General features: G+C 38.7%; 1 protein-coding gene across 2 annotated transcripts in view; it reads right to left on the minus strand.

The window, feature by feature from the left end:
• Positions 1–24,512, minus strand: part of spop (speckle type BTB/POZ protein) — a 100,038-nt gene that overhangs the window by 60,023 nt on the left and 15,503 nt on the right. The window contains exons 2-3 of one of the 2 annotated variants that reach the window (XM_063472347.1): positions 24,228–24,363; positions 7,416–7,515 (exon numbers count right to left, since the gene is read on the minus strand). The gene's annotated coding sequence lies outside the window, so the exon portion shown is untranslated. The remainder of the gene's footprint in view (positions 1–7,415; positions 7,516–24,227; positions 24,364–24,512) is intronic. The other variant, XM_063472345.1, reaches the window with a different exon arrangement.

A 24,512-nucleotide genomic window follows, 5' to 3' on the forward strand; every position in this document is an offset into this window, starting at 1 on the left:
TTCTAATCCGATCTAGTACCTGCAGGCTTTGTCAAAACAAAACCGGTCAATGGAGGTTTTGCCTTATAACCCACAAGACCCAAAAATCTGATTCCAACATCCTGGTTGCAAATACCACATGGCACCTAAGAGGTAACATATTCATACCATGGTGGGAGCTGCAGGAGGTGAACCTCTATAATATTCAGCAGGTTGGATCATCAGCCCTATAATATCTTCACAGATCAATAATTTGCAATTACGCCGGTGACTGCGGCTACAGAGCCAGTCGTCCTAACATAACATTCTTGGCAGTCCAGTAGGGTACCTGTTTCAGTGTAATACTTCACCTAATTAACTGATAGTTACAGCCAGGGACCACTGCTGCATTGCACATTTTCTCTTTATGCTGCTTCTACTGTCATGGCTAAATAGTAGCAAAAACACATACAGAAAAATTATTTAGCTTTACTATCCCTACATATAAAATGTCACTGTTGAAAAATTACAATCTACATTTACCATCACCACGAGTTTTTGGATTATGAACACAAGTGTAGGTGGTGTTCATATTCTAAAATTAGATTATGTTGGAACAAGCATTAATGTCACCTACTCTAACTTTACAATATATTGCCATTCTAAAGCTAAACGGATCCTATTGTGGTTACATAAGGTATCGTAGAGGAATAGCAATGATTTTGTATGAAAAGGTTACGTTTATCCAATAAATCCTTCAGTATGACCATATGGCAGGGACTTCAAGCAACGTGGTCTACTGTGAAATAGGAGTGACAGAACAAAACAACAAAAAGCCTTCTGGAATTCATTACAGCTATCGCAGAGTCTCAAAAACAGAAAATATATTCATTATACAAAAGAAAAAGAAAAGGAAAAACACATTCTACATGCAAGCACACAAACACACATCAATACACAATTAGCCTGTCACTATCTTAATTCCCTTTACACGGAAAATAAAATGGAAATGTCAAATATATTAAGTTACCTACTATCCCCTCCCTCAGAGAAACAGGTGGCAAGGTGCTGAGACATCGCCACCAGGTGGACAGGGGGTGGAGGTGCGTAATTTGGCCGCTACAAAGAAAAGCCAGAATCACAGCAGGGATCCTGGAGTGTTTAGAGGGTCACCTTGTGCAACAACAGGCACAGAGCAAAACTGTGAGGTACACAGACAGGCTGCAGAGTTGAGAGGGACAGACTACAAACACTGAAAACCTGCCAGAAAACTGAGGTTAAGTGACAAAGTGCTGCAGACGTCAACGTATGTGTGACGCATTTCTGAACGTAAATCAAATGCCCACATGCTAGCTCATCTTTCCACAGCTTAGAGCCAGGCCATGTTCTTCTATCACCACCACCACAATTCTCTTTCCTCCAGCTCTGGTGAGCAATCTGACAGAGGGTTAATCAAGCCTGTTCATTATAACGTCAGATTTCATAAAAAGCTTAGGCAATATGTGCAGATCCATCTGGGGGGTTAGCAAGATTGATCAAGTAAAGTAGCCGACCCTCATTTCTAAAACTCACAGACAGATGGCTGGAGGTGCACATCCTGTCAAATAAGTACATGCACATGGATCATAAAAAAGGAAGATATCCCAAATATTCGTTATGAGAGATTCTGGATTTGTAGCAGAAATTAAGGGCAAGAACACTGAAAATATGTGAGCTTGCTGCAGGAGAGACTGGCAGGCAAAACAGGAAAAGGGAAGGAGAAAAGCCTCTCAGTGTCGAGAGAAAGAACAAGTCTAGATGTGGAGCATGTATAAAAACACTGTAAAACAGTGTCTGTCCATCTTGCCCGAGGCAGTGCTGATAGCCCTGACATTCACTCAGAGAAAGAAAAAGAGTGAAAACAGGGATAAGAGAAGGCCAGGAACAGTGGGCACACATGCATGACAGAGCTGAGCATGAATTCGTCAGCGGGTTGGGAAGACGCTGGAGTGTGTCGGATCCAGGACCGCAGGAGGTGTGATGGATTAAGAGGCACTGGCAGAGACAGAGGTCCTCCCTGAACCGTGGAGCAAACTCCAGCGAAACACCATCACTATCCCTCTCCATATCACCAGTCGTCTTCTCTCACTCTCCATTTCTCACAGCTTCCTTCTCTCTCCCCTTTTTAAATCATCTAAACTCTCCGTTTTCACTTCTCTTAATCCTTCTCAAGACTGCTATAAAACTGAGCAACCATGCCTTACCACATACCTTGCTTCAGATCTACTAATTCACGTGGCATTTTCTACTTTAGATGATTTCAAACGAGAAAGGTATTACTTGTAGCTAAGATAACAAAACTACTATGATGCTAGCAAGTAAAATGAGATAGCTTAGCTCAAAATAATGAAGTTGATATCCCCAGCTGTACTGCAACACAAAACGTACTGATGCATGTACTGTATGTAGCGTATGTACTGTAAGTACGTCACACAGTGTTTGCTATAGTCACACCAAGAAATAATTCCATTTTCAATACAGTAAGTGAAGTCAAATCTTCCAAACTGGAGGAGTTCCAAACCTCCTCTGACATCAACATCAGCACAAAAAAACATTTGCTAGGAGCTTCATGTCATGGGTTTCCATGGCTGAGCAGCTCCTGTCGGTGTAATATACAAGTAGCCCAGTACGTTTGCGCATCTAATGTAATAGTAAGGCTGAAAAGACAAGAAGAGAATATTTTGGCAGCATTTGCCCTTTTCCATCATCCTCTCTTAAGTCCTCCCACTTCTCCGTCGTATTCTGATCTTTACCAAATCTCTCCATTGCTCTTCTGTTGCAGAGCAGACCAGCTGCTACATGACTCAAGTGTACATAAAGGTTATATATACTTAAAAAAAAAAAAAAAAAAAAAGGAAAAGCTTGTACACAATTTAAACTACAGTTAAAACGACTTGAGAAGTTTTAACACATGCAATGCAGTCCAGAATTTACACAGGAATTACAGGTTGGGCAAACCTGTAGGTGAGAATGTAAACATCTGATTCAGTTGGAAAAGTTGTTAGATGGTTTTTACCCTCTCACCTCCCTAGTATAAAGTGTACATTGTGTTTCCTGCATCCTATATACTCTAGAAAGGTAGCAAACCTTGTCTAAATCAAACAGAGTAGTTCAAATCTATAGCCAACTATCTCACGCTATGCAGTGTAGCACAAAAGTGTTAAACCACTTGTCTTTTGTTTATTTTTTGTAGGAAATTTTGAAAAATGTGCAGTCAATGATTGAAACACATCCAAACATACATAGAAATATATTCTATAAGGTAAAAACAGACTGGTATGTCCACCTTTGTTTTTCAGCACAGCCTGATCTCTCTTAGCCAAGCTTTCTTCTAATTTCTTTAAGTGGTCTTCAGGAATAGTTCTCCAGACTTCTTGAAGGACAATGCAAAAGTGCTTCTTTGCATGGCGACTGCCTTTTGTTCCATTCTCTGTCAAGATGATCACACGCCGCTTCAATGTTGCATGCTCATGTCCAGGCTCTGAGGAGGCCAAACCATGACTGATTGAAACACATTACTTCATAAGGCCAGTTGCCACCAACTTTCAGATAAATTCTTGTGTAATTTGATATACCTCAGTTTTCTACCCATTTCCCACCTTTAAAAATGAAAGAAAAACTGGAGAACTAAAAATCAAGACTACTTTACGAGTGGTGGCTCAAGATTTTTTGCACAATACTATATGTGAGAATGGGAAACCTCTTGATTTTCCCCAACACTATTCAAATTGTGTGTGTCAAAACACCTGCGGTCTGTTTAAAGTCCCCATTTTTTCCCCCACACAAAGATGCAACGTGTGAATAAATATATGAAAGTGAATGGCTTGGTATACTTTCTTACACATGCCAACTGCTTTTCTGCCTTTTAGGATTAGAAAAATGCAAATTAATCTGTTTGCATACTGGCAATATTCTTTTCCCATATTTTGCAAACTCCGATAGAAACCATTCCAATGTAACATTTTTATCAGTCAAATCTGCAGGAAAGATAAAGGACTTCTCTCACATATGGGGTACCTTTTGCAAGTGGTACGGAAATACAACCCCTGTAAATAATGTGCCATGCTATGCTGGATTTTTATGGGCCACATCTCAAGCCTCTCAGTCTGCATTCACACAGTTTGTCCTTGTACACTTCTCCAGTGTGATCAATTAGCTCTATATACTTACTGACAACACAAGTGACAAACTAATACTCCTACTAAGCGTAGACACACACAAACAAACGCACACAAAGACACACAGCAGAAACAGTCAAACCCACTGTGAAAATCTCAGCCCTGAAAAAAAAAAAAAAAAATATTATATACTCTGAGACAGACATCAAATCATAGTGGGCCCATGTTGCCAAGATAACAACAGAGAAAAGCTTTCTAAATGACAAAATGATATTGGCTGCAGCAAGTCCACAGGTTTTTCACCGTCTTCTTTTCCAGTGCCCAAAGCAAAGTCTGTCTTACTATCGAAATAAAAATCTTCTTTTGGCAATGTATTTCTTCTGAGCTAAACCGATACAAACATTATTTGTATAACGTTTTCATACACTCACTGAGGCAAGGCTTCATTCAGCTTCACCAACTGTTCTGGATGTGCTCTTACATATAACTCTCCCTCTTTAATTTCTGCCCAGCAGAGGCTCTCCGCACGAAGTTTCAGTCTCGTGAAGTGAGCTGAGCTTGAAGCAAAAGGGAGGAGTGAATGGAGAGAGGCAGAGTTGTTTTGTTACCGCACTCGGTGCAATGATGCAATTTATAATTAAAATGCAAATGGAACGACAGGGAGTCTCTCTTCACCTTGTTTTCACTTTACTCCAACATTCTCAGGGGAGGCTGATCTCTGCCCGGGATCTATGTATCCAAGTCAGTAAATCAATTTTTATATGAAGCACCGAAATCAATTTGAGACTTAGGCTATACAAAAACTCAAGTACAAGACACTGTTTAGCTGAGGAAAAAAAACTTGAGATGCATAGATGGACACATCCAGCCTGTGGCTATAAAAACAGTCTTTTGCTTTGCTATGATGATGTGAGGGATTTTTAAAAGCTCAAATCCCTAAATTGAAAACTAAAAGCAATTATTCAGCAACAAGAAAACACAGACCTGTCTGACACGTCCACCACTGACCTGTCTCTGTTTTGACTATAGCTTATCACAAAAGGTGGTTCAAGCATCCCCTAAGCTTTAATCTCAACAAACAACAAAGATAAACACTGTGGAATGAATCATTTGAGAAAGTTTTATATCAAAAGTGTGCCTGACAGAGAAAACGACGGAGAGGAGGCCTTTTTTAGTGGTTGTCCTTCAGCATGACTTTGTCATGTAACACATTTCCAGCTCAATTATCTGCATCCAGTGGATTTCAAACACATTTAGCAAGGACCAGAGAGCTTGGTAATTAGCAGGATCCCTGGCTCATAAGGGGACCAAAAACAAAGCCTGTCTTTAGCTCTATCTTTATCCCCTTCGTTTGTCTAATCTCTTCTTATCCTTCTCTTTTCACAAAGGGTGTTGGACATCATGTATGCACTCTGTCAGTTTCTTTGTATGCCAACAGGTTTCAGCTTTTCTGGACCAAAGCATTATGCAAAATGAGAAACTTGGAGTAGGCCTGAAAATTAGTAAACGGGGACTATTAAATTGTATCCCACATAAAACAAATTTAATTTTAAAAAAAAAAATCTATATATTGAATTACTCTCCACTTTGTTGTTAGGTACACCTTACAAATACTGGACCCCTTTTGCCTGTCCAGCGAAGCATTCCTCAGAGATTTTGGTACATATTAACACGATAGCTTATAAATATTTGTCAGCTACACATCCATGATCCAAATCTCCAATTACCAGTACGATCTATGGACTGTGGAGGCCATCACGGTCATATTCAAGAAACCAGTTTGAGCCATTTGCACCCATCAGAAGATGGTTACACTCGGGTCATAAAGGGATGGAGATGGTCAGCAACAATACTCAAGACAGACTGTAGCATTTAAACGATGCTCAATTGGTACTAACGGCCCCAAAGCGTGTCATCAAAAATATCCCACTAAACCACTGATGGAAGGCAGGATTGATCCATGATGATCTTTACAGCATATTCTGACCCTACCACCAAAAATCGGAGACTTTTGCATTCTTCTATTGTCCAATTTTGGGGAGTCTATGCAAATTTTAGCCTGTGTTTCCTGTTGTTAGCTGGCAGGAATGGCACCCAGTGTGGTCTCCTGGTGCTGTAGTCCATGTGTTTCAAGGGTTGATATCTTGTGCATTCAGACACACTCTTCTGCATACCTTGGGGGTGATGAGTGAGTTTGTGAGTGACAGAGTCTGTCTCAAGTTCAGAGGAGAGTGGCCAAACTACCTTTCTCCTCTGAACTCTGATGTCAACCAGGCATTTTGATCCAGAGAACTACTGCCCACAGTATATTTTCTCAATTTCTTACCCTTCTCTGTAAACCGTAGAGAATGTTATGTGGAAACTTCCCAGGAGATCAGCAGTTTCTGAAATACTCAGACTAGCCAGTCTGCCACCAATAACCATGACACATTCAAAGTCACTTAAATCACCTTTGTCCTCCATTCTGATGCTCGGTTTAGACTTCCCTAGGTTGTCTGAATAATGTCTACATGCTGTTGGTGACTGGCTGATTAGTTATTTAAGTAAAAGAGCAATTTAAAAAGGTGCAACTAATAAAGTGGCAGGTGACTATATACTCACAGGACCCTGTAGCATAGCACGGAATGTCATGTATAATGCAACAAAACTTAACAGACCTCCAAATGCAGCATTCTGTAAACTACAAGGAGTACTGAATATCTGATAAAATATACAACCTGAACTATTCCTACAAACTTGATAAAGTACTAATAACTACTGTGCAATTCTGATTTACAGATTTCATGACATTGTTAAAACTCAAGGTATTAAAGTTAAGACCATAGCACACGATGAATGTCCACCCACTTTCCATTTTTTGTTTCCCTTTTAATTATGGCTTGAAATCCAAGCAGCTTTGTGCATCTCCAAACACTCATAAGGTTTAATTTCAGCAAGGAATAATTTCATTTTCCTTAACAATGTTCACTATGGTGCTCTGTCTAGAATGGCTGCCTATGCTTGCATTTAGTAGCTTTGAGTTTGAATTCAATAACAATTATTCAAGAAAATTATACTTTTAAGTACCATAAAGCTACAAATAATCCTCTTGCAGAAAAAAAAAAAAAAATGCAGATTCCAGGGTTTGCTAGCGATTTTAAGATAACAGTGGTGGGCTATATATACAGTAATGATTCCAAAATCTCACAGTAAACTACAGAGTACTTAAAATATTTACTATGTAGAAACAGTGGTGTAGGAAGGAAGCAATTTCAGGCACAATGAGATTTTCTGCCATTTTTTCATTTATTTCCTCCTTACCATTCCCTCCTTACTCTCCAACAATTATAATGACGAACTGTGCCGGCAGCAGTACAAGTTACTGAATTTGTGGGATGTCATCCTCAACAGAGCCGTGTGTCTGCAGAGTAAAAGAACAATGACAACACATCATGTGAATCCACTGATATTGGATTGGGCGGAAAAAAAAGAAAATATTGTAGAATTTTGAAAGCATGTCTTCAAATACCAAGTGCCATTGACCATTCACCAATTTATCTTTTTTTCTTGTATTGCTCTCACAGGAAAAAAAAAAAAATCTGTGAAAACCATCAATGAAGCAAATATCAATGTAAAGTATGAACGTCTTTTTTTGGGAAGTACATCTATCCCTACTGCTGTCTTTCCATTAGCATTACAAAGAACATAAATCCCAGTTGGATACACACCAACACACACACATACACACACACACACACACACACACACGAGGAGCCAATTAAGTTCAACTGTTCGCTTAATGTGTCATACTGTCACATCACTGTGCAGCAATATTGGGATCAAGGGTGCTCTAATGTCGTCGAGGGTCAACGCTGGGATTCTCTCACACTACCACTCGTCTTTACCTTGGGGAACAATATTCCTGCTTTTTACCAGATGTCATCTCTAATCTCCTTCTGCCTGAAGAAGTGAACAATAGAGACCATTCAGGACCAACCACTGAAGCAGGCAGTTAAAAGTACAGGGTCACCATAAGCAATGGTCCGGGGCAATCTTTTCTTGAGACTGTCCTCACAAAATAACAATGGAAAGCAGTACAATTGGGGCCCAAGAACAATTCAACAAATGTTAACAAAAACTGTCCAAGACTGTAGCTCAACCAAGGCTGAAAACTACTGCCAAACCATGAATGATTTGAGTTCCAGAAAGATATCTGGATGACTTGTGTTTCAATTTTCTTCAAAACAACAACAACAACAACAAAAAAAAAAACCACACGTCTTCTAATCTTTCCTGTATCAATTTGATGTGATTTTATCTCATCCCTAAAGATTTCTTCCCAAAAATTCCTAGATTCAAATCCAAATATGGATCAACTCCAAAAGTAGATCAATACAAGAAACCAATAACAAAACCTGGAAAATGGAATGGGGGAATTAAAATAAACAGCACAGCATTTCTCTCGATTTCTCCAACTGTATTACTAGTTACTTACTAGTAACTAGTAATACTAGCTAGGGCTGTTCGATATAACGATATATATCGGATGACGATAGAAAAACGTCTATCGTTTCATTTTACGCTATCGTTTGTTTCGTGGTGTCGCAAAATAAACTGTTTATGGCAATATTTTTTCATCATTTTGATGGTCACTGTAGTGGCTATATTAATTTCTTAAAGTTCTCTCTTTCTCTTATATTTAATATAACCACACTACGGACGGACAAGCGCTTGTTTTTTATGCGTTTTCGTTAGCAACAACGACGGTAAAACCACGGCGTGTCCGTTTGTTTATTTTCCACATAAACCTTTCACAATAAAGCTCAAGATCCTGTTGAGGCTTTTCAAAATAAAACGAGTCACGTGAAAGATGCAGAGTATTTACGGATGAGAAGCAAAAAAGAGCCGCCAGGTGCTAAAAAATAAACCTTAGACTCAAATGTTAGAACAGACTTTTCTCCGCAGCATGCTGTGTAATAAATACTTACAAAGAAAACAGTGGCCGTTACAACTTATGTCTAAAAATGTATAGTTCCATGCATCAGCTAAAACACTCGACTCCAGGTACACGACGCCCAGCTGGAAACACTTCACGCAAGTCGAGATGCCCGAGATTCACAGAATTTACAGGAAATGTTACATTTTTGCAATTTATATCGTTATATCGACGATAGATTTCTTAATATCGGGATATGAGATTTTTGTCATATCGCACAGCCCTAATACTAGCAATACTTTCTCTCGTGACTCTTAATCACAGTAGTATAACATCACAAAACATATTTTTTCTCCAATAGTGACTTTTTTGGATCGTCAGTGATACAATTCCCTGCTGATTGGGCATCTCAGAAGTATCATTTTACATCGTCTAAAGGGAGCAAAATGACTCAGACAAGTAAGAAATGCCACACAGAGACTCAAGTCAGTTGCATCTTATGTTATGTTTTGAATTTGCCCAAGTCTGTATCAGTGAGCTCGACCAAATAAACTGGCTTCCTGAATCCAAAAACTAACATCAACAAGAAGAGTTAATTCTTAAGAAATAGCCGAAGCAAGTCGTGAGGCTATATTTTAAAGTACCTACAGATGAGAACAAAGAAATACACTTAGTAATAATGTACTTGCTAAATTTATACAATCACAGGTACTTTATATCCAATAAGAGAATACATCTGAATGTATGATTTAATATAAACTGTCAACAAAGTAATTCTAGGAGATGAATGAACCATTTAAGAAAGTTCATTCCTCTCTTTTTTTAATAGAGCTACAGAATTCACAAAAACATACTGAAACCAGGCAGTCTCACAGACCATTGATGAGATTTGGAGACAGATGCAGTGCTCTGTCTTATTGCTTTGCTGTTGCTCTTTTCAGTAAAAGAAAGGAAAAGGTAGTTGTGCTAATAAGTTCAGTTCCATCCATCGGTTACACATGGTACGACAAGGGTTGCTCCTTTGTGTGCCCCAACGTCACTCTGCTTCCCAATTACCACACTTACACACATACCCACACCGACACCCACACCCACACATGCATACACTCATTTATATTCAGGAAGAATTTTAAATGCTCTTCATTAAATTCCTAAAAGATGGACCAACTCTTAAATCCAAAAGTGATCTTCTCACCTTTTACACATTGTTATCTATACATTAAAGAGCACAGATATTATACAGCGAGGGCTGAAAATTACCCATCTCACTCGGCAAAGTGCCAAACCGCAGCCCCGATAATAAGAATGGAAATGCAGGTAGCACTAACAGATAAAAACACTGTTGGTCAGACTAAGCATTAACAGCAAGGATGCATAAACTTTTAAAAGAGAAATGTCAGAGAAATAAAGGACAGGTAAACAAGCATCGGTCTATTCTTTCAAACTATATTCGCTCTCATTTTTAGATCATTTGCATAATGAAAAAGCTGAATGTTTCATTTGTAACAAGTATGGTTTGTTAATGTAGCTTCAATAAATTTTTTGGCGTTTTCTCTTTCAAAAAAAAAAGTTATGACATTCAAAATGCTAAAATTTCAAAAGTTTCAACTTAAATGTAATTTTGAGCTGACATTTTCAGTATTTACTTGGAGGAACCCCAGTCGAGATAGTGGTGGGCGCTGGGTGCCTGCAGACGAACATCTCTGTTTGTCTCCTGACACCTAAATGCCAACCTCTATCCTTGCACCACTGAAGTGGAAGAGACTGCAAAGTTGCAGCCAAAAGCTGATACCACCCAACTGGAAATGTGTCATATCATCTATATTAATCAGCCAGCATCCTGATTTGAGATCAGTTCATTACCTGCACAAGGGAGCTCACAGAAAGTCGGCACTGGCAGAATCAAATCCAAATTCCCATGAAACTATTAAGATAACAGCTGCAAAATAACTGCTGGTGTTAGTAAAGGTGACAAAACCTTGTGAGTCACCCTCCAAATCTAAGCCTTTCTAATTTGTGTTAAGGTTACAAGTGTTCCCCTTAGTATTCTCTGCAGCACTGAGCCTTTTGGAGGGTCATCAGATGTTGCTTGGTACCACAGTCAGTTCTGAAAACAGGAAATGCCAGGCAGATAAAGCTGCTAGACTACCACAAACACACATTCACACACAAACACACTCTCTCTCACACACAAACACACACAGTGACATTTCAGATCTTCACAGTAAATCTGGGACCGTAACCAACAGTTATGCTCTGAATTGAAGCTTCCCTAATTCATCTCCTTCTCTTTCACTATCTCTGAGAGCACTCCTGCCACTATCGAACTTTTAGCGCTAAAACTCATCTTCCTCGCCTGTTCTGCCATTTGAAATTACTCACGTTAACTATTTCAAATGTATTGTCTTTTGTCTAAATGGCCTTTGTTGAAGAATGCCTTTGGTGAAGACCCCCTCTGAGATTATCACTCTCTCTAATGAAGTCATTTGTGTCAGGCAGGCACATTCCAATCTCTAAACAGCCAATCAAAAGCACCAGAGAGACTTTCTCTGCTCTGGCAGATGCCAGGATGGTGGCAACAGTAGACAGCGATGGACTTAGAGATGGAGGCAGATAAAAAAAAGAATGACAAGCCTAAAAAACAACATATAAGACAGCACTCATTAAAAAAAGAAAGAAAGAAAAAAAGTTAAATATATAAACATAATAAATATGTAAGAAGTTATTTAAGATGGTAATGAATGGGGAAAAGGATGGATATAAATGGAAGCATACATGCAGACACAAAATGAGTAAGGGAGAAAGAAAGCAAGGAATGTCTTTACAGACAAAAACTAAGAACGCAAACACAAAATCCAGATGTCAAAACAAATTCGATTTCAGTCTCTGTAACTTTGGATAAGCAAGCTGGACATGTCTGGATGAGCCATTTTCTTCATATTTGCAAAAAGAATTTTCAAATTCAAATATTTCATTGCAGTTTTCACAGTGAGATCTCATTAACTAGATAACTAGAACCATGATGATTCCCACAAGAGTTGCTACCAAAGTAAAATAAAAATTAAAAAGGACTCTGGTTTCTAGTCTGGTCAGTTTTTGTCGATAAAATATCTCGAACAACTTTTGTGCCGCTACCCAGAGAGATCTGTGAAAGGAACAAAATCAGACACAGTGAAGAATGGAAGATGTAACAATAGTCAAAGGAGCTTGCAAAGAAAAGCGTCTGGACTTCTTTAAGTTGCTTGAAGACGTTTCACCTCTCAACGTCTTCAAGCAACTTAAAGAAGAAGTCCAGACGTTTTTCTTTGCAAGCTCCTTTGACTACGATGACCTGGATGACTGAGAACCTTCACAGACAAGATGTAAAAATAGAAGAAAAAGGAAAGCGGTGCTGGACAATAAACAAGCATGAACCTGTCCAGTCACACAGTATGTGAACAGTATTGTACTGGTTAGTATTAAAGTGAACTGGGCTACCTGTCGGTATGCAGTCAGCCAGATCATTGGCATCTTACTATTTGCCAGTCAGTACACTAATTAGATAGGCTGAAGATTATTTCGTAGTTATACTCAAGTACATTTTACTAATTGTTAACTTTAACAATTAGTAAGAATTAGCTGAGATCAAAAAAAAGAACAACACACTAGGACAATTTAATCTTCTATATTTGAGTTGAAGTAATGTGTAATCATCTCCAAGCAAGCAGAAAACAGGCCTTCAGTGGGTATACAAATATATATCAAGCATTAAACATATATCAGTGAAGTACACTGGTAAACTGCAAAAAGCATATTTGAGAAAAAAATAAATAAAAATACTGGAGACCGCCAATGCTACCCTTCAGCCTCCAATCAGGCAGACCTATCGATTTCAAAATCCTATGTCGCCGTGTTCTTCAGTTCTCGCATTCACAAGATTTTCAGAAAACTTGACCTCTGACTCTGACTTTGAGATCACTGAGATTCAAACCCATGTCAGATTTTTAGCTGATACAACAACAATATCAATCTTAAGCTCCTACATCTCTTTGTTCTCGCATTCACAGACGTAATTATCCATGGCACCCACCCAGCAGGGTGACGACAATACCCCAATGGCCTTGGTTTTGACCATTTTCAAGTCACTGACTGGAAGTCCCATTCTAATCAAGTGCACATGCTCAGAAAGTACACGTCACGTTCAGTATCATACAGACCAAAATTTTATGTCAAGGATCATCACTGGTGATAAGAGCTAGGTCTTCGGGGATGACTCAAAAATCAAACACCAGTGGTTTAGTAAAACAGACCACATCACCCAAGCCTGAAGGATGCACATCAGCTCAAGCAGTGCAGCAAGGAGCACGCTGTGCTACAGTTAGACTGTCAATGAGGAGTTCTACTTTAAACATCCTGAGGTGTGTGAGTGAGGACATTTGGTGAAAACAACCTGAACTGCTTGGCTTGATATTGTGGCATCATAACATTGTCTGCCCTCTCATGGCACTGTGAAAGTTTTCTAGTCACCCCAACACAACAGCTGCTCACCACCTCCCCTACTCAGCATATCTGGCTGCCTTTCCATTCTTTCCCTAGTCTATAAAGAAACTCAAATTAAGAGGTCACTATTTCAACATAGCAGAAAAAACTCCATATGCTCAGCAAATTCCAACATGCATAAGTGTAAATGAAGTAAAGTAAATGAAAAATACAGTAGTGGCTCAAATGCGCAAGAAAAATACAGCTATTACTGGATATCTAAAAAAAAATTATGGAGTGAATATCATGCACCCATACCTGTTACAGGTATTGGTTCTCATCTGTTTCGGGAGGTTTCTTTGAACTCCAATCATGAACTCAGAGCTCAACGAAACTCTGTTTGCATTTATGTAGATCAAGTTTAAACAATCATACAAGGCACACTGAGCAAATTAGTTTGTATCCGAGCACGGCATTGCATTAGCAGTGAGAGTCCACCTCGTGTCCTTGAGAGACGGTTTTCTTGCACGACTGACAGCTAACTGTTATGAGAAAAACAAGAAAACACAAGACAGCCAGCTACAAATCAAAAAAGGAAGGAAAATAAAAAGGCAAGAAAGAAAGCAGAAAGAAAGCAAACGAGTAAGCGAGAAAGAAATAAAATGAAGATACAGGACATACTATAAAGCCAGGCTTATTCAAGAGTCAAGGCATGCGTGCCCTATCAAAAGGAACCCTACCGGAGGAAAAATATAAATAAAACACAATCATTAACCAGCTCTGCCACACTTAACAAGGAGCTCAGAGAGATGAGGGAGGAGGCATAAGTGTAGGGAGCCGCAGGGTTACCGCAGCAACTGAAATTAGAACCTAGGATAACAAGAGAAATGAGAATGTGTGGGATGACCCAGGTGAGGCAGACCAAGAGGGGGAATAGACAGAAGATGAGAGGCAAAGAAAGAAAAAGATTCAGGGACAGAATAACAGATCCGCCTTCATTTTGTTGAGCAACCCTTACACAACAATGTAATAAATTAAATGCTGGTAGGTGTTGTCACTTAAAATCTTAAAGCGATGTCAGCACCTTATTCCTCTGATGCATCAGACAACGATAAATATGCTCTCCTGTAGTGCGACATTATCATCATTTTTTCTTAATTGTACATGTTTACATATAGCTAAAGAGTTATATAACTGTGTGGAAACTGATGCTATAAATAGTGTATGATAAATTATTATAACTTTGACTTCCAGTTATTAATTAAGTCAGTTTTATTTGTATGGCCCATAGTCACAATGATTCTCAAAGGATTTCTCAATACCCACACTATAAAAATACATTAAAAAATGCCTTAAAAACTCAGGCCCTCATTGGAAATGAGGCAAATCTCCAACCAACACTTAATGAAGACTTTTTTTTTTTATGAAAAAACACGAGAAAACTGGCAGCAAAGGTGACACTAAGAGGATCACAAGGGGCCACAACCACCAGTTTCTCACTGGCTGTGCTCACGGCTAATGTGAAACTGATGCAGGCTGGTGACATTCATTCACTAAAATCTCAAACTTGACAGTCCAAGTGCTAGACGCTCTGCCCCAGAAACAGCATCACCAGCCCATTCCCAGACCAAAAAAATTAATTTGTGACAGTGCATACCAGATAATCAAGTGAATGGTTACAGAGTAATGTTATCTGGGTAAACAGTAATGTACAATCTTGACACATTATGGCAGTTATCACAATATGTACAGTAAGTTTAAACCAAGTTAGGAGTAACATCAATACGAAATAACGCTCTCCTATTACAGTTCACTGGGAGCACTGGGAGAAAGAAGCACTCCGATCTTCCTCTTCATTTGACAGCAGCAACACTGCCATTTTAAATATGTATAAGATAAAACACACACACACACACACACACACACACACACACACACACACACACACATATATAAAAAACGTCTACTTATTAAGCCTTAAACATAGGTTTGCAAGCATTATCATTAAAAATGTACATAAAGGAATCAAAGGCAGTGAATTGTAAAATCACTTTGTTTTGTTTTTTTCAAAAGCACGTTCAAAAGCATGCTCATTTGGAATTTGATACAAGCAATGTGATGCAAAAAAGTTGGTACAGAAGCATGTTTGCCACTATGTTGCATCATCTTTCCTTTTACCAAGACTGTTAGACTGTTGGGAAGTGAGGGGACCACTTGGGAAAGCAAGATGTTTTCCCATTGTTGTTTGAGTCAGAATTCAGCTGCTCACCAGTCTGGCGCCTTCTTTGTTGCAGTTTCCATTTCATAATGAGCTAAAATGTATTCGATGAGTAACAAGTCTGGACTGCAGGGATGGCTGCAACATGGCTGAGCAGCAACTACAGGGCATTAATGCAGAATGTGGTTTGGCCTTGTCATGCTAAAAAAGCTAATTATTTTGATGTGGAAGCTGGATCACAGCACGTGCTGCTGTAGAACCTGCATAATATTTATATTATATATACACTCAGCATTAATGGTGCCTTCACAAATCTGAAAGTTATAAGCATATATTTTTTCCATTTTTGTTTTACCTGTGATTTGTTCTTTTCACAATAGTTTTACTTTGCCTGAAGAAGCAACAATAAATGTGTTCCCAAACAAATTGTTCTTTAAAATTCCTGTCTTGCCCATGCAAAGATTTTCACAACAGAACAGAGTCAGATTTTAATGCAGCATTGTCTGGGGGCCCAAGAAACATGCTTATTCAGCATTGGCTTTCATCCCTGTCCCTAGCATACAGGGATTTTTCTTGCTCTTCTGGATCTTTTAAATTTCAATTCTAATTTTATTTACGTAGCACCAACTCAAAACAACAGCTACTCCGAGGTGCTTTAAATTGCAAGACTCTACAATATTAGAAAGCAAACCCCTCAACAATCACACAACCCAATTGCTACACCTGACACTTAGCAACAGTGGGAAGGACGAACTCCCTAAGAGGAAAAAGCGAGTTCGGGGAGGAGTCTTAATCTCTCAAAACTAATGGGGGTAAGAGGAAAGAGTGAAGAAGAAAAAGAGCATACAGCGAAAACTATGGGAAAAAAAATAGAGAAAATTTGATGCCATTCAATAAATGAAATGTCATGCAGTAGAATAACAAAGAAATGCTCAATGCATCAATCATTTAATTATATTACATGCAGCAGATGAACTAACCTCCATTTTTTGGTAATTTTACAGAGTGTATAAATGAAAAGGGTACATCGGTATACAATTCCAGTATTGATGTAGTTTTCAGCAAAGCTATATACATAATCAAGGCATAACAGAATTACTTTAATTCAGTGATAGATTTTGATTTCGGTGTGCCACCATGAGATTTTCAGAGCCCCTTGTGAAGCATTAAAACATTTCTAGAGTCAAGACTGCTTACAGGAGAGACTTGCCTCTAAACAAATATGCAACATAATGATCTGTATAATACTGATAGAATTTAAGGAAATCATCTAAGCACAACTGACAGTTATGAATTTAGCTGTGAGCCTTTATCTAGCACCTTTGTTAGTCTGCTTGGAAGTTGCCAAGAGACAGATAATGCCAACTGGAGGCTGGCAGTTTATAAGGTCTGAGTGTTAAGACCTTAAATGCCAATATTTGTCCCAAGGGACGGAATAATTAAGGCGTAAAGATTTAAAAGGCTTGTCACATATGGCTGGCCAGCTGTCACATCTGTCTATTCATATTCATACCGGTAACAACTGGGCCTATACTAAAGCAGCAACAGAGGATGTAATGGCTGAGCATTAAATGTCAGCAGACTGAGCTACAGTATAACTAAAGACTTCCACAAGAAAGCACCCTGAATGAGTAGAAGCCTGGCATTTAAAACAATTCACAAGCTCCACTTCTCATTTTAGACATTCACTCCCAAGTGGAGTGTTTCAAAAAGATCTATTCCCTATGGCTATACTGCACACATTCCCAGTTTTCAGTGTTACGGGAAGCAGCACTACAGAACCAGCAGAGGGGGCACATTATTGCAGCCTCAAGTAACTCAGAAGCAAGATGTAAGAGATTGGCAAGTTTCACTTTTTACAGCATCAGCCAGACAATCTCTCAACTGAGTGATTTCTAGGTGCAAATACCTGAAAAATATCTGCAACGCCATAAACCACTGAGCTTGTCCCAGCAGCACACTTTGAGCTATTAAATTAAACCATGTAAATGAACCCTTTTTTTGCATGCAACCTCTTGCTTTGACTTCCTACCTTCATCGTGGTCTCTTTCAAAGATAACCACAAACTTAAAAAAGTAATCTTACTTTAATTGTATAAACTATCATATTCTTTCATTTATCTATACCATGCAGGACGAATCTGAAACCTTCTTTGCCGTTTAGGTATGATTTCTTGCTGGTCAGACATCAAACTGCATGCTGAGGCAAGAGAAAAAGAGAATTTCTATGTCTGGATGATGAAGGCGTGACTCTATGGCCTTTATGAACTTGAAACAGCTTGTTTTGGTCCAAATCATAGAACAAGTTGTTTCTTTGTTGCATTTATAGAATGGTTACTTTATGATAACCATAGATAATTTTCAATTCAGCCATAATTTATCAACAAAAGCCATGTGGGAGGCAAATTATTCAAAACAAATCCAATTTTAGTCCATGCCACTTTAGCTGAGCTTTGTGGGCTTGAAGTCTTGGATCTCTGTTTATACTGAGTTTTAACACTTTTCTTGTGCTCTTTCAGAGTTTAGAAATACCCATGAATTGGAAAAGGCCTTTTATTGCATCTCCAGTCCACATTTGCCCTTTTTTCATTTTGTTATGCTTGGCTTTTCGAGCATGAGTAAGTACAGGTTATCAGATGACAACATTCTCCTTATAGCTATAAAACTGCAGTTCAGGGTCACTTCTTGTAAATGAAGGTCTAACTCCTGAAAATCTGTGTTTCTGCTCACTTGAAGTCTATTTTCAGACCTCTTGGTATGTTTTTAATGCTTTCACTTGACTTTAAAATATTTAGAAAAATGAAAAAAAGACGTTTGCAATAAGTTGCATAAATGGTGCAATCATAAAATTCTGAGACTCCATCATACCAGAATAAAATCTTTCCACTCTCCCCTTCAAGATCAAGATCTTCTAGTCTGAATCCAGCTCCAATGCTAATTTTAGATTCCTATGTTGCAGTTCCCTTGTACATCTCTGATTTCAATTTGGACCCAAATAAGCCCAAATTTGACTGAGGATCATCAGTGCTGATAAGAGAGCAATTTTACATTGAGGTCTACAGCTTCCAAACCCAAAAGTGGAACTTCCAGTCAGAAGCATAACCAGGACCACTTCACTGGGTTTTGAACCATGAACCTTTCTCACTTTGCCTTTACATTATTATCTAGGCCTTCAAAACACCAGAGTAAAAATGGTGTTTTCTTGGTTGCACAAGGGTCATTTTTACATATAATTTCAGTCAGTCTGCAGCTATGAGTGCAACTCGTCTGCTCCATCAAAAAGTAACAAACACACAAACCTGAGTTACTAATATTTGTAGCAGACAGTTTACTCTAAATTGTGCTAAATTTAACACCAAAACCCATATCTTACATATCTTACTGCAGAAAAACCTAGAGTGATGTGTGGTTTAACGGACATGGCACACTAATAGTATCTTCACAAAGACATGGATGGCTCGGTATCTCACATGAATAATGTTTTGTGTTCCTTTGTACATTTCAGCTGTTACACATAGTGCAATAATTACAATATTATATGTAATAAAAACACACTCTGGATAAATCATGCACTCTACCAGAGTCCCACACCACAGGACTGCATAGAGTGCTCAGCAGTTTCTAGCAGAAGAGTTCACCCTTGTGTCATAAACATATTGATTCTTATGCAGTTTCATTTAATTTATCTGAACCGTTTTCAGATAAAAGCAATGTCTAGAACCTGTAGTACTTTTAGTACGTTATTCACACTCTCAGTTTTGAGCAATAAATTTGCACTGCTCTTGGTAAAATGCAGGTCATTAATGGAATTAACTAGCTCTGTTTGTTTATAAATGTCTAAATTATAAACTTATACATTTATTTAGTATTCTGAGATTCTGCATGGTCTGCTGGTGGTGAGTTCCCCACTGGCTCCCATACAGCACTACAGGTCTGAAGTAGATAAATGTGATATCTGTTGCAAATCTATCACAGCTAGTTTCTATATCAAGCCTATTCAAATGGCGGCCTGCGGGCCACATGCGGCCCAGAAGCAACCTGCGAGTGGCCCTGCCTGTGGTCCTGGCAGAAACGCAGAGAAAACGCAAAAAAAGAATGAATTAATTAATTTAAAACAATTTTTAAAAAAATTAAAATTCCTACAGTATAGTGTAGACTGTGAATGCAACACTCCTAGCAGCCTAGCAATATTTAACTCATAATGCACCGTGATGTAAACATATTAAACTATCATCGTAATATATGATGCAACAGCAGCATGTCTTTCTCAGTCCAAAAGCGTAAAATTGACAATGAAAGCCTTCGGTTTAACCCTGCCTGGACTGACAAATACTTATTCATTTTACCGCCAAATCCAAATGCCAAACCAATGTGTTTAATTTGCAGTGAGTGTGTTGCAGTACTTACAAAGGCACCACAATGACAAACACCAGACTTTCTACACAAACTTTCCAGAGCGATTTCAGGAGAGGGCTGCAAAAGTACAGTTTAATTGCGAGTTTAATAATCTTACAACCGGAGTTGTACTACCATGGTGAGGGTCCTGTACAGCCCAAGAGAGAGCTGCAGCAGCTTCCCTTCGTGTTTGCTTCTTGGCGAAGAAGAAAAGGCCTTTCACAGATTCTGAAACAGTGAAATACTGCATGCTGGCCGTGGTGGATGCGGTGATAAGTGACGAAAAAATTAAAGTAAGTGTGACATCTGCTATTAAAAACGTACCCGTCAGACAGTTCAAATATTCGTCGAGTTGAAGTTCTGTGAAGTTCTGGTGTCAGACGAGTTTGAAATGCTGTTAGATGACCTGAAGAAAACTGATTTAATGTCTATAGCAGGAGATGGGTTCACAGACAGAACTGATAATGCACAGTTGTGCCTATATGTCCGTTTTTTGGATGGAAAATTGCTCGGCTTACTACCATTAGAGGGACACACAGCTGGCGAAATAATGTTTGAGAAGATTTCAGCTCTTTTTGAGGAAAATGATCTGGATATGAAGCGTGTCTGTATACTTGTGACGGATGGGGCTCCATTCATGGCAGGAAAAGTGAGTGGTCAGCAAAATATTTATTTTAATTTGAAAGGGAAATATCAAAATGTTTTAGTATTATCATTATTATTTCAAATGTGCAAAAAAAAATTGTTTAGTTATAGCTCCCTTTAACTAAACTAGTTAAAGGGAGCTTCCCTTTTTTTTCTTTTTTCTTTTTTTTAAATGGACCTTTTGGTGTGCATTTTTGAGAGGCCACCAGGAAAAAAAAAAAATAAATACTTGTTTTTCAATACAGTTGTGTGGGCTTGAAATTGATCATGATCTGCTGCTTACTGGCTGCAAAAAAAATATCTGGCCCAGATAAACTCCTCTGTTTGAAAATCTGGCCCAACTAACTTCTTAGTTGAACAGCCATGCTCTATATTATTTTAAATAGACTGAAGGAATCAAAAACAGATGCAACTGAAAATCAATAGCAGATTAAATTGATAAAACAGCAATAAGACAGAAAGAAGGCAACTGACTATAAGTGGTTTCAGAATTGCTCCCTGCCTTTGAAGCGACCATTTAAAGACAAAGACATGACAAGTTGCTTGCACATGGTCAAAAAAAAAAAAAGCTTTGGTCGCACCATGGTCAGCTACCACAGCCATTTAGTGTAAATAATTCAAACGATGGCACATGATAGCATTTTCACATGCTAGTATGTCATCATACTAGCTCACCATTGTATATAGACAGGGAAATAGAAAACACAGGAGCCTTTTGGCTAGACTAACATTTCTTTAACCCTACTCACCACATAAGCCTTCGTTTTAATCCTCTTCACTTGAATAACATTAAAATGTTGTGTGCATCACAGAAACACAAGTAGTGGCCATAAAGAGACTACCAGAAGGAACCTTAAAATAACAAAAATAAAAAGCAGTCATGCTGAAGGTATGAAACACATGAGTAGATGAACTCTAAATTTAACTTTAGAAAGGTGTTTTATACTCATGGGCAAAGTCCCAGACCTTTATGATGGCACCTGATACAATACAACAGGCCTCAGCTGTTTTCACACATAAACTCAAATGCTGGGAGAATTGGTTCATGGCTTTGTTTAAATTTGCCTTTTCCAATATGTACTAGACAACATGCTATGTGCTACATATTGTAGTACATTCTCACTACATTTGCTCTAGCCAGAATGCTTCTGATGCATTCTCACTACAGGAAATACTCAAATTTGTGTGACAGAGATGCCACGATATAAATCACTTGATGTAAATTTGAGACAATTATGTGGTTTTTCTAACAAGATCCATCAAACAGACATTGTACTAAGGAGCTGGCAAGTTAAAAGTCTGTTTACTCCAAGATCCCAATATGTTGGACATTTGCACCTGTCAAATTCTAGTGAAGTAGGGTTTTTTTGTTTTGTTTTGTTTTTTTTAAGGTAACTGTGTACTAAGTATATTCCTGGGATCTTTGTTATATCCTGGGTTTGTAGACGATCATGTGTTGGAAAAAGCTTGTGGGTGGCAGGAAGCTGCTGACAGAAGTGAGTGACAGGTCAGGTGAGTGCTGTGGTCTGTTCAGGCATGCAGATCCAGCTCCTCTGAGTGATCTGAAGTGGCTTCAATTAACTGAAGCAGCGAAGTGTAAGGAAGGGGACTGGGGAGCATGGGCCCCAGACAAGCCTCCTGACAGATTTGGGAGGGGGGTGGGGATAAGATGAGTGGAGCCTTCTGACAGGTCCTCTAATACCCCACGAATTCCAACCTTTCTCCATCTCCTCTTAGCTAATTACTAAGTATCCATATGGAGACACTTGTCACTGTGATCACAGCAAATTGGCTGTAACTACAGGGTCAGCAAAGACCGTTATTCACTTATATATAAACACAAGAATACACACAGAATCCAACCATCTAATTTTGCAAGAAAACAGAACACACACACAATACTTTTCTTCATCTCCAATACTAAAACTATTTTTAGTTTCATGGGAGAACTGAAGTTACCACCGAGAAATCTAATATCACCGGCACTGCTTCATAACCATCTGAAAAACCACATTCATGTTGATTTTTCATGATGTTCTTTCTGTGTGATAATACAGAAAGGAGGTGATTAAAATATCCCAGCATTTCTCAACAAATCCTACACAGAGATTTAATTTTCATGGGTATACACAGCAACACTGATGTCAAGAGACACTGCCAAATGAAATGTTAAATAAAAAAAATACTCTGAAATTCACTTCTGAATGTATGAAAGTAAACCACACACCAAACATGTGGGAAGAAAGAGAAAAGGTTTGAACTGTATCTTGGAATTCCTTTTGTCTTAATGTCAACACCAACCTTTGCTTTGAGTTTAAACCCAAAGTAAAAAATAAATAAACGTCTTATCTTACATGTGATGAAGGAGTGGAGAAGCAGACTGATCTGTACACTAGTAGGGCAAATTAATGTATTTATCATTTACCATTTCGTCATCTCAGCAAATACAAAACAAGTATCTCATAGCCTCTAAATGGAAAGAGACTGCTACTTTACACCATTTACACCAAGCTTCCCCCCCCCCCTTCCTTTCTTTCCGTCTTGCTGTTCTTGCTAGTTTTACACTACCTAATTAAGAAGTTTGGTGGGGGAAGCATGAAACACACAGGACCACATAATTTACCCTCAAGGATTTATTTTATTGTTCCTTTGTTTTTTTGGTCTCCAATGTTGGCACATCCTCTATACCTCCACCCTTATTTCCCCTTCTAAAAACCCAAGCTTTTCCTTTTTTCAGCTTTTCAGTCTTTTATTAGAACTGGGTCCAATTCTGCTGATAAATGACAGCTGAATACTACCTGAAATGTCTTATCCAGCTGCCATTTATATGATCAAGTGTCTGCTGCTGTCTCTATTCTCTTGCTATTTGGTATTCCTTCACTGGCAGCCTTTAGATCTTCTTTCACCTTCATGCTTTTTGAAGGTTTGTGTTTTCTATCCAAACCATCCAGCTTATTTCTTATGCTGGACCATCCACTTCCTCTTACCCATAATTTGATTCAAAGTTAGCCTTATGAGAATACTGTAGGTGTTGGTTTCTTAAACAGCTAAACAAAATGTAGTTTACTTTAGAAGAAATGACTAATTTTTTTCAAGCCAAAACCTGTTTGGAGAAAAGAAAAAAAATACTTGAAGACAACTGAAGTTGTTCAGAAGTCAAAAAAGGCAGCATTTCAAACTTAAATGAATGTGAAATTGCCTGCTTTGAAAAATGAGTACAGAACACATGAACACAAAGACTCCAGTACTTAAACAGTCGTTGAAAGTTAGCTAAAAACACTTGGTTTAATAGTACTGTCATCAGCTTGAGATCAAAAGTGGTCATTTTAATGTTTTATCGTCATAGACTAAAATTGCCTCTAACAATCCCTCTTTTCCACTTCTCCTCTCCCCACCCACGGCAGATTTGCAATTTCCCAATATTGGTACAGACCGATGCCCCCCCTTCCCTCCCCCAGATCCACACCTCATTTGGTACTCACCTAGATCAAAGTACCTCGCACATCTGTTCCGCTTGCAACTGCCATAACTAGCCAGCTGGACTCTCTCCGTCAGGTCTTGCTGTCTGTAGGTGTGTCAGTACTGCTCGTCTGTCCAAAGCCAGAGCTTCTTGGCAAGCTGCAAACACAAACAGCGAAAAGAATCAACAAGACTGTAGTTGTGAGAGTGAGCGTGGGTGTGAGCCAGTGCCTTATCATAGTCTTGCAAGAGACTCCTTGTCAAGTTGACTGTTTGTGTGTGCATCTGTTATGTAGGAGACTTGAATG

This window comes from Pelmatolapia mariae, linkage group LG4 (assembly GCF_036321145.2).
Source record: "Pelmatolapia mariae isolate MD_Pm_ZW linkage group LG4, Pm_UMD_F_2, whole genome shotgun sequence".
In the NCBI taxonomy this organism is placed as follows: Eukaryota; Metazoa; Chordata; class Actinopteri; order Cichliformes; family Cichlidae; genus Pelmatolapia; species Pelmatolapia mariae.